This window comes from Heterocephalus glaber, unplaced genomic scaffold (genome assembly GCF_053883595.1).
Source record: "Heterocephalus glaber isolate CG9 unplaced genomic scaffold, H.glaber_assembly_v1.0 deba00001472, whole genome shotgun sequence".
NCBI classification, from domain to species: domain Eukaryota; kingdom Metazoa; phylum Chordata; class Mammalia; order Rodentia; family Bathyergidae; genus Heterocephalus; species Heterocephalus glaber.
Window position 1 is genome coordinate 91,546,747 of NW_028258315.1, and position 8,881 is coordinate 91,555,627.

Here is an 8,881-nt window from a genome sequence, read left to right on the forward strand (position 1 = left end):
GTCTGATTTATTTCACCTCACATTATGTATATTATTAGTGTGTGTTTGCAGTACAGAACAGTGATGTTTTGGGAAATTTATATATATATTACATCTTGATCATTTTCAATCCCTTTACCCACCCTCCTTTACCTCCCCCTTCCCGGGAACCCCTTTCCCATATCCAAGAGACTGCCATTTGTTTCCTGTCATCTCTCCTGTTTTATTCATTTATTTATAGTCTAGGTTTCTCATATGAAGAAAACCATGAGATATTTAACTTTCTGTATCTGACTTACTTTACTGACTGACTTGTCTGATGCTCTCAAGTTCTATCGATTTTCCTGCCAATGACATTATTTCATTTTTTACTTTTTTTCTCAGTGTATGGTTTCAATGCATAGTAACTACATATATATTTCATATTTTGATCATTTAAATCCCCTCCCTCCTCATTCTCCCTGATCCCCCATCCTCAGATCCCTTCCCAAACTCCCTGTTTCCTCCCATCTCTCCTTTATTTTGCTCTTTAAATTATTTTTATTTTGGGTTTCTCATATAAAAGAAACTATGCAATATTTCACCTGTGTCTGCTTTATTTCACTTAATGTTATTATCTCAAGATCCATCCATTTTCCTACAAATGACTTAAGTTTATACTTTATGGCTCCGTGTGTGTGTGTGTGTGTGTGTGTGTGTGTGTGTATTACAATTAGAAACAAAGGAACTGAGTCACTCCCTTCTCCCCATCTAACTCCAAACAGCACCCAATAGTTATTCCTGCTTCCATTGTCCTAAGAGAGGTACAAAATGAAATAAAAGCTTAAGAGATTCCATGGCCTAGGTGGCAGAGCACTGGGATTGAGGAAGAGTCAGTAAGAGGCACCTAAAGCCAGAGGTGTCTGGACTTAAATTCTGAAAGCCTGTGGTATCGGTGGCCTCTTTGCTCTTTTCCATTGTTCCTGTTCCACTGCTACCTTTCCCATGATCTTCAAGAAACATAGCTACATACTACTTACTGCTGGGTGTACGCTTGGCAATTCTTTCCTCACCGTACACAAGAACCTGGACTATTATTGGCCCTTTTCAACTGTAACATATATACCACATTCTCCTTTTCCATTTATCTGTTGGTGGGCATTTTAGGCTGTTTCTCTTAAGTTAGAGATTGTATTGCTGGGCATGGTGATGCACACCTGTAATCCCAGCACTCGGGAGGCTGAAGCAAGAGGATTGCCGTGAGTTGAAGGCCAGCCTAGGCTGCATAGTGAGTTCAAGGCCAGGCTGAATTACATAGCGAGACCCCATCTCACACACACACACACACACACACACACACACACAAAATTAGAGATTGTGAATTGTACTGCTGTAAACCTGAGTATAGTATCACTACAATAGTGTTCAGATTAGCATCGCTATAATGGTCAAAGATTCTGAACATTTCTTATGTACTTATTGGCCATTTGTACTTCCTAATCCCCTAAAGAGAAGGAGAAGTGTCTGCTCATTTCAGTTGCCCTTTTTTTGGTACTGAGAATTGAACTTAGGACCTTGTGCTTGCCAGGCAGGCATGGCACCACTGAACTAAATCCCCAGCCCCTCTTACTACTATTTCTTGTGCAATTGGGGTTCTGCTCAGAAGTCCTTACTTCTACATGTCTTCAAGGGTTTTATCTGTTCAGTGTTTCTGTTTTTACATCTAGATCTTTGCTCCATTTTGAATAGACTGCAGTACAGAGGGAGAGATAGGGTTTAGATTCATTCTTCTGCACATGGATAACCCATTTTCCCAGCACCATGTGTTACAGGGGCTGTCTTCTTCAATGTTTTTAGTCCCTTTATCAAAGATCAGATGACTAAAGGTGCACAGGGTTGGTTCTGTGTGTTCTATTCCATTGGTTTACCTGTCTGTTTCTGTACCAGTACCATGCTGTTTTTATTGTAGCTTTATAGTACAACTTGAAACCTGGACTATAATGTTTCCCATTTTGCTTTTCTTTGCTCAAGATTGCTTTGGCTATTCCGGGTCTCTTCTGGTTCCATATAAATTTCAAGATTGTTTTTGCTGGTTCGATGAAGAATGTTGTTGGTATTATGATTGGAATTCCATTAAATCTATACATCATTTTTGGTAATGAGGCCATTTTAACGATATTTCTTCTGCCTCCCCAGGAACAGAAGATGTCTTTCCATTTTCTAACGTCCTCTTCGGCCACTTTCTTCAGAATTCTATGTTGTTGTTATAGAAGTATTTCATTTCCTTGGTTAGGTTGATTCCTAGTATTTAATTTTTTTCTGAAGCTATTATGAATGGAATGATTTCATTCTTCTTTATGGCTGAATAATATTCTATTGTGCATATATTCAACATTTTCTTACCTATTCATCTGTTTACAGGTGTCTAGGCTGTTTCCAGAGTTCAGTTACTATGAATTGCAGTGCTGTAGATCTGGGTATCTATGTGTCACTGTAGCATGATGTCTTTAACTCTTTTGGGTAAATACGCGTGATAGATATAGCTGAATCAAATGAAATCTCTAATTTTTAGTTTTTTGAGGAATCTCCACACTGATTTCTAAGTGGTTGTACTAGTTAACATTCCCAGCAACAGTGGAGAAGGGTTCCTTTTCCCCTACATTTCCTACATTGCCAGCATTTGTTGGGTTTTATGTTCTTTTTTTTTTTTTTTTTTTTTTGCTTTTTGTGTTCTTGGTGATAGCCATTCTTACTGGAGTAAGAATGTTTTGATTTTGCATTTTTCTAATGGCTAAAGATGCTGAACATTTTTTCATGTACTTAGTAGCCATTTGTACTTCTTTGAAAGAAGTGTCTATTCATTTCAGTTGCCAATTTTTTTTGTTTTGTTTTGTTTTGTTTTGTTTTTGTTTTTGTGGTACTGGGGATTGAACTCTGGACCTAGTGCTTTCAAGGCAGGCAGCAGCACCTCTGAGCTAAATCCCTGGGCCTTTTTTTTTTTTTTTCGGTACCAGGGATCAAACTCGGGTACTTGTGCTTGTGCAGCAGGCAGTGAAACCACTGAGCTAAATCCCTGGCCCTCCTGGCCCTTTCAATTGCCAATTTTTTTTTTTTTTGGTACCGGGACTCAAACTCAGGTCCTTGTGCTTGCGAGGCAGCACAAGGTGGATCAATTGCCAGTTTTTGATTGGGTCATTTATTTTTGGGGGGGTAACTTTTTTGAGTTATTTATGTATCCTGGATATTAGTCCTCTATAAGAAGAGTAGCAAGCAAAAATATTTCCCATTCTTTAGGTTGTCTTTACTCTGTTGATTGTTTCCTTTGCTCTGCAGAAATTTTAATTTGGTGTAATTCCATTTGTTGATTCTTGATATTATTTCCTGTGCTTTTGGAAGTTATTCAGGAAGTCTGCCTGTGTCTATCACTTCCAGCATTTACTCTGTTATCTTCCAGCAGTTTCAAAGTTTCTGTTTTTATATCTAGGTCTTTGATCTATTTTGATTTTAGTACAGGGTGAGAGATAGGAATCTACGTAGTTTTAATCTTCTGCACATTGAATTAGCCTTTAATTTCATTTGCTAGTTAACTTTCAAGGATAGCAGAAAGGATGTTTTATTTGAAGAATTTGGGGGAAAGGGAGGACACTGATTTTTATTATCAGTTGGCTCCAATTACCTTGGCATAACCATTTCCCTATTCAGTGTCATTAATTTTTAACCAGAACTGTCTAGGTATAGCAGAGCCAACTGAGAAGAATGAGCTCTTGATGCAGTTCAGCCTCTTCTAGGGCCCTCGTGAAGGAGTCTTATAAATAGGTAACTTGGTAGTTTTTCTTCAGATGAGTTAGCCCGAGTTGCTAGTTATGCCAAAGTGCAGTTGACTCTTCGCCTGGCAACTTTTCACCCTTCTTGGGGAATGTGGCTTCCATGGATAGTGCTAGAGGTGAGATGCACGGTTAGGCCTCTCCTTTCACACAGTACACCCGTGTCAGCAGAGTAAGGCACCCGGAACTGTCCCAGACTCTGTAGGCTCCAGCACACTTGTTCTTGGAGACTCCTTCACTCCCAACCAGCCTGTCAGACGAATTGCACTGCACCATGTCCCACTTTGAACATAAGAATGTACGTACACAAGAGCTGGGGTTGCCTAATCAGCAAGATTGTGGTCCCAGCACTTGGGAGGCTGAGGCAGGAGGATTGCCATGAGTTCGAGGCCAGCCTGGGCTACCTATTGAGTTCCAGGCCAGCCTGAACTATATAGTGAAACGCTGTCTAAAAAAAAAAATAATAATAATATATATATGTATATTGTTTTATAGATATTTAAATAATGTACTTTTGAAGCTCTTATTTTGGAACCAGTAAATTCTTGCTTCCATCACAGTCATTTCTGAGGTTCCTAAAGAGATGAAAGGCCCTGGATTTTCCACTTACGAGGCCCAGTGACCAAAAAGCCCTGGTGCCCTGGAGGAAGGGAAGGCAGGGGAGGAGCCAGTGGTGCCTGAGAGGCTGCCTAGCAGCAAGGCTGGGAGGGCCCCATGCTGGGGCAGCTCCTGGTCCTTTAGCCATCTGGCTGCACACTGGGCTGGTTCTCATCCTGTCTGGGCCCCAGAGAGCAGGCACATGGCCAGCCCGGCTGGGGACCAGTGAGAGGAGGACCTGAGTCAGGTGCTGTGCTCAGCAAGGTGGAGCCAGCTTTCCTGTGTTGACACAGCAGTCCTTTCAACACTTTTTACCTCCAGCCATCATCCCCTCGTCCTTTGTTTTGTTTTGTTTCTGAGTGCAGAGCCCTTGAAGGAGAAACAGTCAGCTTTATAGGACAATTAGTGTAGGTCATAGGCCATTAGTGGGCCAGAAGAAGGGCCAAGCTGGGGTCAAGTGAGGCCCTTGGTCTCATCAGCGGTTGCTGGGTGAGGCCCATGCAGAGTGACATGGTTTACCCAGATGGCTCTCCAGCCTGAGGAGCCCCATGAGGACCTGTGACAGAACAGCTGATTTGGAAGGAAGCTTCAAGACCATTACCAACTGTTTGTCACATTTTGTCCTATCCTCCAATAGAAGTCCCCCAAAGTTGTGTACCTGTTGATCTTACTGTTACTATCCTATCCTGAAAAATGCCTTTGGCAGAAGCCACCTGGCTGCACAGTGCTCAAAAGGAAGGGACCTGAAAAACTGGCTGCTCCTAGCCAGGCATGGTGGTGCACACCTGTTGTTTCTGCTACTCTCGAGGCTGAAGTAGGAGGATCACTTGAGCCCACGGGTTTGGGACCTGCCAGGGCAACATAACAAGACCCCCCATCTCAAAAAAATAAAACAAGTGACCAGTCCCAGGCCTCCCTTCCCACCTCACTTTGAGTCTTACCAGCACCTCTCACAAGTTGGGACCTTGGCAGGACTTGGATGCTCTCTGCACAATCAGTGAGCAGTGACTAATTAAGACACGACCGCATTAGTCACATTGGAGGTGACAACTGAGAGCATGTTTCTGTTTCGTGTCTGGGAGATCCTGACACACTTTTCAATTATGTGGAACTAATAGTGTGTGGCTTCACGAAGCCACATCAGGTGGGAGAGAGAAGTCTGCAGGGAAACATGACTCACTGTGGGCAGTGCAGGTTGTTCCCAGCGAACCTCCTCACTCCTTTGCACTTCCTGTTGAAAAATCATGGCAACACCGGGGTGAACAGCATTAGGGCTGCCAGAAAATCCCTTTCAGAAGGGCTTTGGTTTCCCAGGAGAATTCAGAAAAAAGCTGGTGACATAAGCCTCTGTCTTTTCAGTGGGTGCAGTGGGGACCCCTGCCCCACAGCCCATGCAGGGAAAACCACAAAGACCCAGGAGGATGAGGCACTCTAGCCCCCACATGTCTTAACCAAACAAGAAAATACTGCTAATATAGCTTTCCTTTTTTGCTTCCCTAGGGCATTTACACAACAATTTTATGAACAAACAGGTTAGCAGAGCACATCGTTGCATTCCTGAACGAGAGCTGAAGTTAGCATCTTCCTCTGAGACCCCAAGTGGTGTCTCTCTAATGACAAGGGAATATTCTTGCACATGTGCAGATGTCGGGCAGTGGGCGGCAAGAGAAGGGACAGAGCTGCTTACATCTGTTTCTTTTGTAACCAAGAGCGAAACTGTGGTGCTCAGGCAGCCCAGCAGGGCCAATCGGCACAATGCCCAAACACACCGACAACTTTTGCCTTGGCCTCCTCTTGGCTCTCCCTGCAGCAAACCTGTGAACACAGGGCCAGAGCCAGGCTCTGGATGGAAGGACTCAAAGGTGTCCTGCCTTTCTGTTGCTTCCATCTGCACCATCACTGGAAAAATCCTTCTACGTCCATGCCTGTCCTTCGACGTATACAAGCAGGTTTTGATTTCACACGTGGAGTTTTCTAGTGGAACATTACGTTGAGTTACATGTCATCAGTCATACACCACCAAGCCACCCTCCGGTAACTCACTGGGACATGGAGCAAGTGTCCTTGGCTGCAACAGTTACAGAGCATGGGGTGGACCCCAGGACGTCACTGCCACCTTCTGTGGACACCTCTGCTGACCTTCCCTACCCTTGTTCATCCATGCTCCCCTGCCTTCCTTCCAACACCTGTTTTTTTCTCCCTTGAGAAGGAGGAAGGCAGGTGGGGGTCTTGCGGCAGATCTTGGCCCCAGCCTTGCTTCGTCTCTTTACAGTGGATCTTCAAGCTACATACTTCTCTAAGCTCGGGTTACTCCTCTAAAAATGGGCACAATAGTACTTGCCTGCTGAAGTGATCCAGAAACTTGCTGAGTTTTTCCTTCAAATAAATAAACAAGTAAAACCAACCATTTCCTACTTAGACCCTCCGTCCTAACTTCTGCATTTGTTTGCTATTTTTCCTTCACTGCACTGGGATGAAGGATGCCAGATTCAGATCACCTGGCTTTCTCCTTCCAGAAGCAGCTGGTGTCTTGAGTGCTGCTGTGAAGGTGAAGTCTTCACAAAAGGGATGTATGTTCTGATCCTATTAGGACTTGGGCATGGTAGGGAAATCCCATGTGTTTCTGAGCCTGCCCTCGATCCTTACAGAGAAAGAAAGTTGTTAACATTTGGTGTCTAGAGCATACTCAAGTAGTGTGGCCGTCAGGCCTTCCTGCTCCTCCGCAAGGAGCCTTGGCAAGGGTGAACCTGGTTCTGACCCACATAGCCCACTTCCTCACTTCTGCCCCCTCTGCTGGACACTTCTCAACTCTGTGGGGCCCTCTTCAGCCTGGAGAGGACATTTTACTCTCAACTCCGGTGCCTGCGGGGTCCAACGCCAGCTGTTGGTCCACATAGTCAATAGCTGGAGAGCAGGTGAGGAGAGTCGCATTCTAATCTCAGCTCTGCCCTTGTTCCTTCAGGAGTTTCTGGGGTGGAGGTAGGAGTCTTTGTCTCCTCTCTGGCTACAAAAGGCTCCCATCGCTGCCCACTGCTGCTCCGCGGCCACTGTGAAAGCTGAGAGTAAGTCAGTGTTGAGCAGTACCATGGAGTAGCATGAAGAGCCGGGGCCCACCAGGCCTGTGCACGCCAAGGCTGGAGCCCGGGTGCTGGCCCGTGTTCAAGCAGGGGAGCCAGACCGGGGCAGAAGTCATTGTACGGTTTAAAATATGTCCATGTATTGTGTTTCTTAATAACGAGTGATCTTATCTCCTGATATCATTATGTATTATTGTACATATTTCCTGATAGCAGATTACAAATTATGCTGAGGGCAGGCAATGCACTATAGACACAGGGACCACACATCTGTCATGGGTTCTTTGCTGTCTGCACACAGGACACACATCTTGCCTTGCTTATATGACCCTCCATGGTGCTCCTATTTATTGTATACTGTCAGAGGTTGTTTCTAGCTGTGTGGTATGTTGTCAACTGTAAGGATATCCTGATGTAGACCTCTAAGAACCTGGCCTGCTTTTGCATTGTACCTGCCTGTGAACCCTGGGAGTAAACTTCATTGCCTGTCAGCCCCAGCCTCACCCTAAGAGATGCCAGGGTGGGAGGGAACCTGCCCTGGTCACAGTGAGTGAGTGACCAACTAGCCAGGGTAGAATCTGGGATTCAAGACCTCTTGGCCAGAGGCAAGACTGTTCTTATCCCTTGGATTCCTTGTCTGAAGAGGGATTCACATAGTTTTAACTGTGACTTCATGGCAACCTGTCACTGTGCTGTTCAGCTGACTCTCCCATTGTGGAGCTAGGGAACCCTGAGAGGCAGTGGAACTCAGTATCCCTGCTGAGCACAAGCCAGTAGCCAGGCTCACGGCCTCCTCAGCCATGGACAGGTGGACGTGCCACATTCAGCCACTGAGAGTGTGCAGGCTGTCACAATTGCTTCCCCTGAGACAGTTGCTCTGGGTGTCAGTAAAGTCACTGATGCCCAGCCCTAACCTGAGAGAATCTGATTATTCAGCCTGGCTGGATGGAAAAGGAGGGAACAAAAGCCATCTAGTGAGCAGAAGTGGAACAGCTGAAGCAGAGTCTGCCCGCTGCTCCCACTCCTTCCTTGCAGGAGATGCCTTGTGCAAGGCACGTCTCTATGGAAGGTTCCTCCTTGGGGCCCTTATTTCACCTACCCAAAGGCAGGGAAATGGGGTGCAGCCCTTTAGGCTCGAGTCACATCATCTTAGTGTTGCTGGAGCTGGGACAGTATTTCTGAGCCACCCAGCCTGTGGGTAGAGCCCAAAGTCTTGACAAGATCAGTCCAGGCTGGTACCTGCTGTGGACATTGGCACAGGAGGACCCGAATGTAGACCCAGACACCAGTCCTGCTCTCTCCTTACTCTGTGACAGTGGTGGCGAACCTATGGCACACATGCCACAGCGGGCACACAGAACCCTCTGTCAGCAGTGAGCCAAGTCACTCTGGCAGCCGAGTGTCGGATAACAGTTGTTTTTTCTA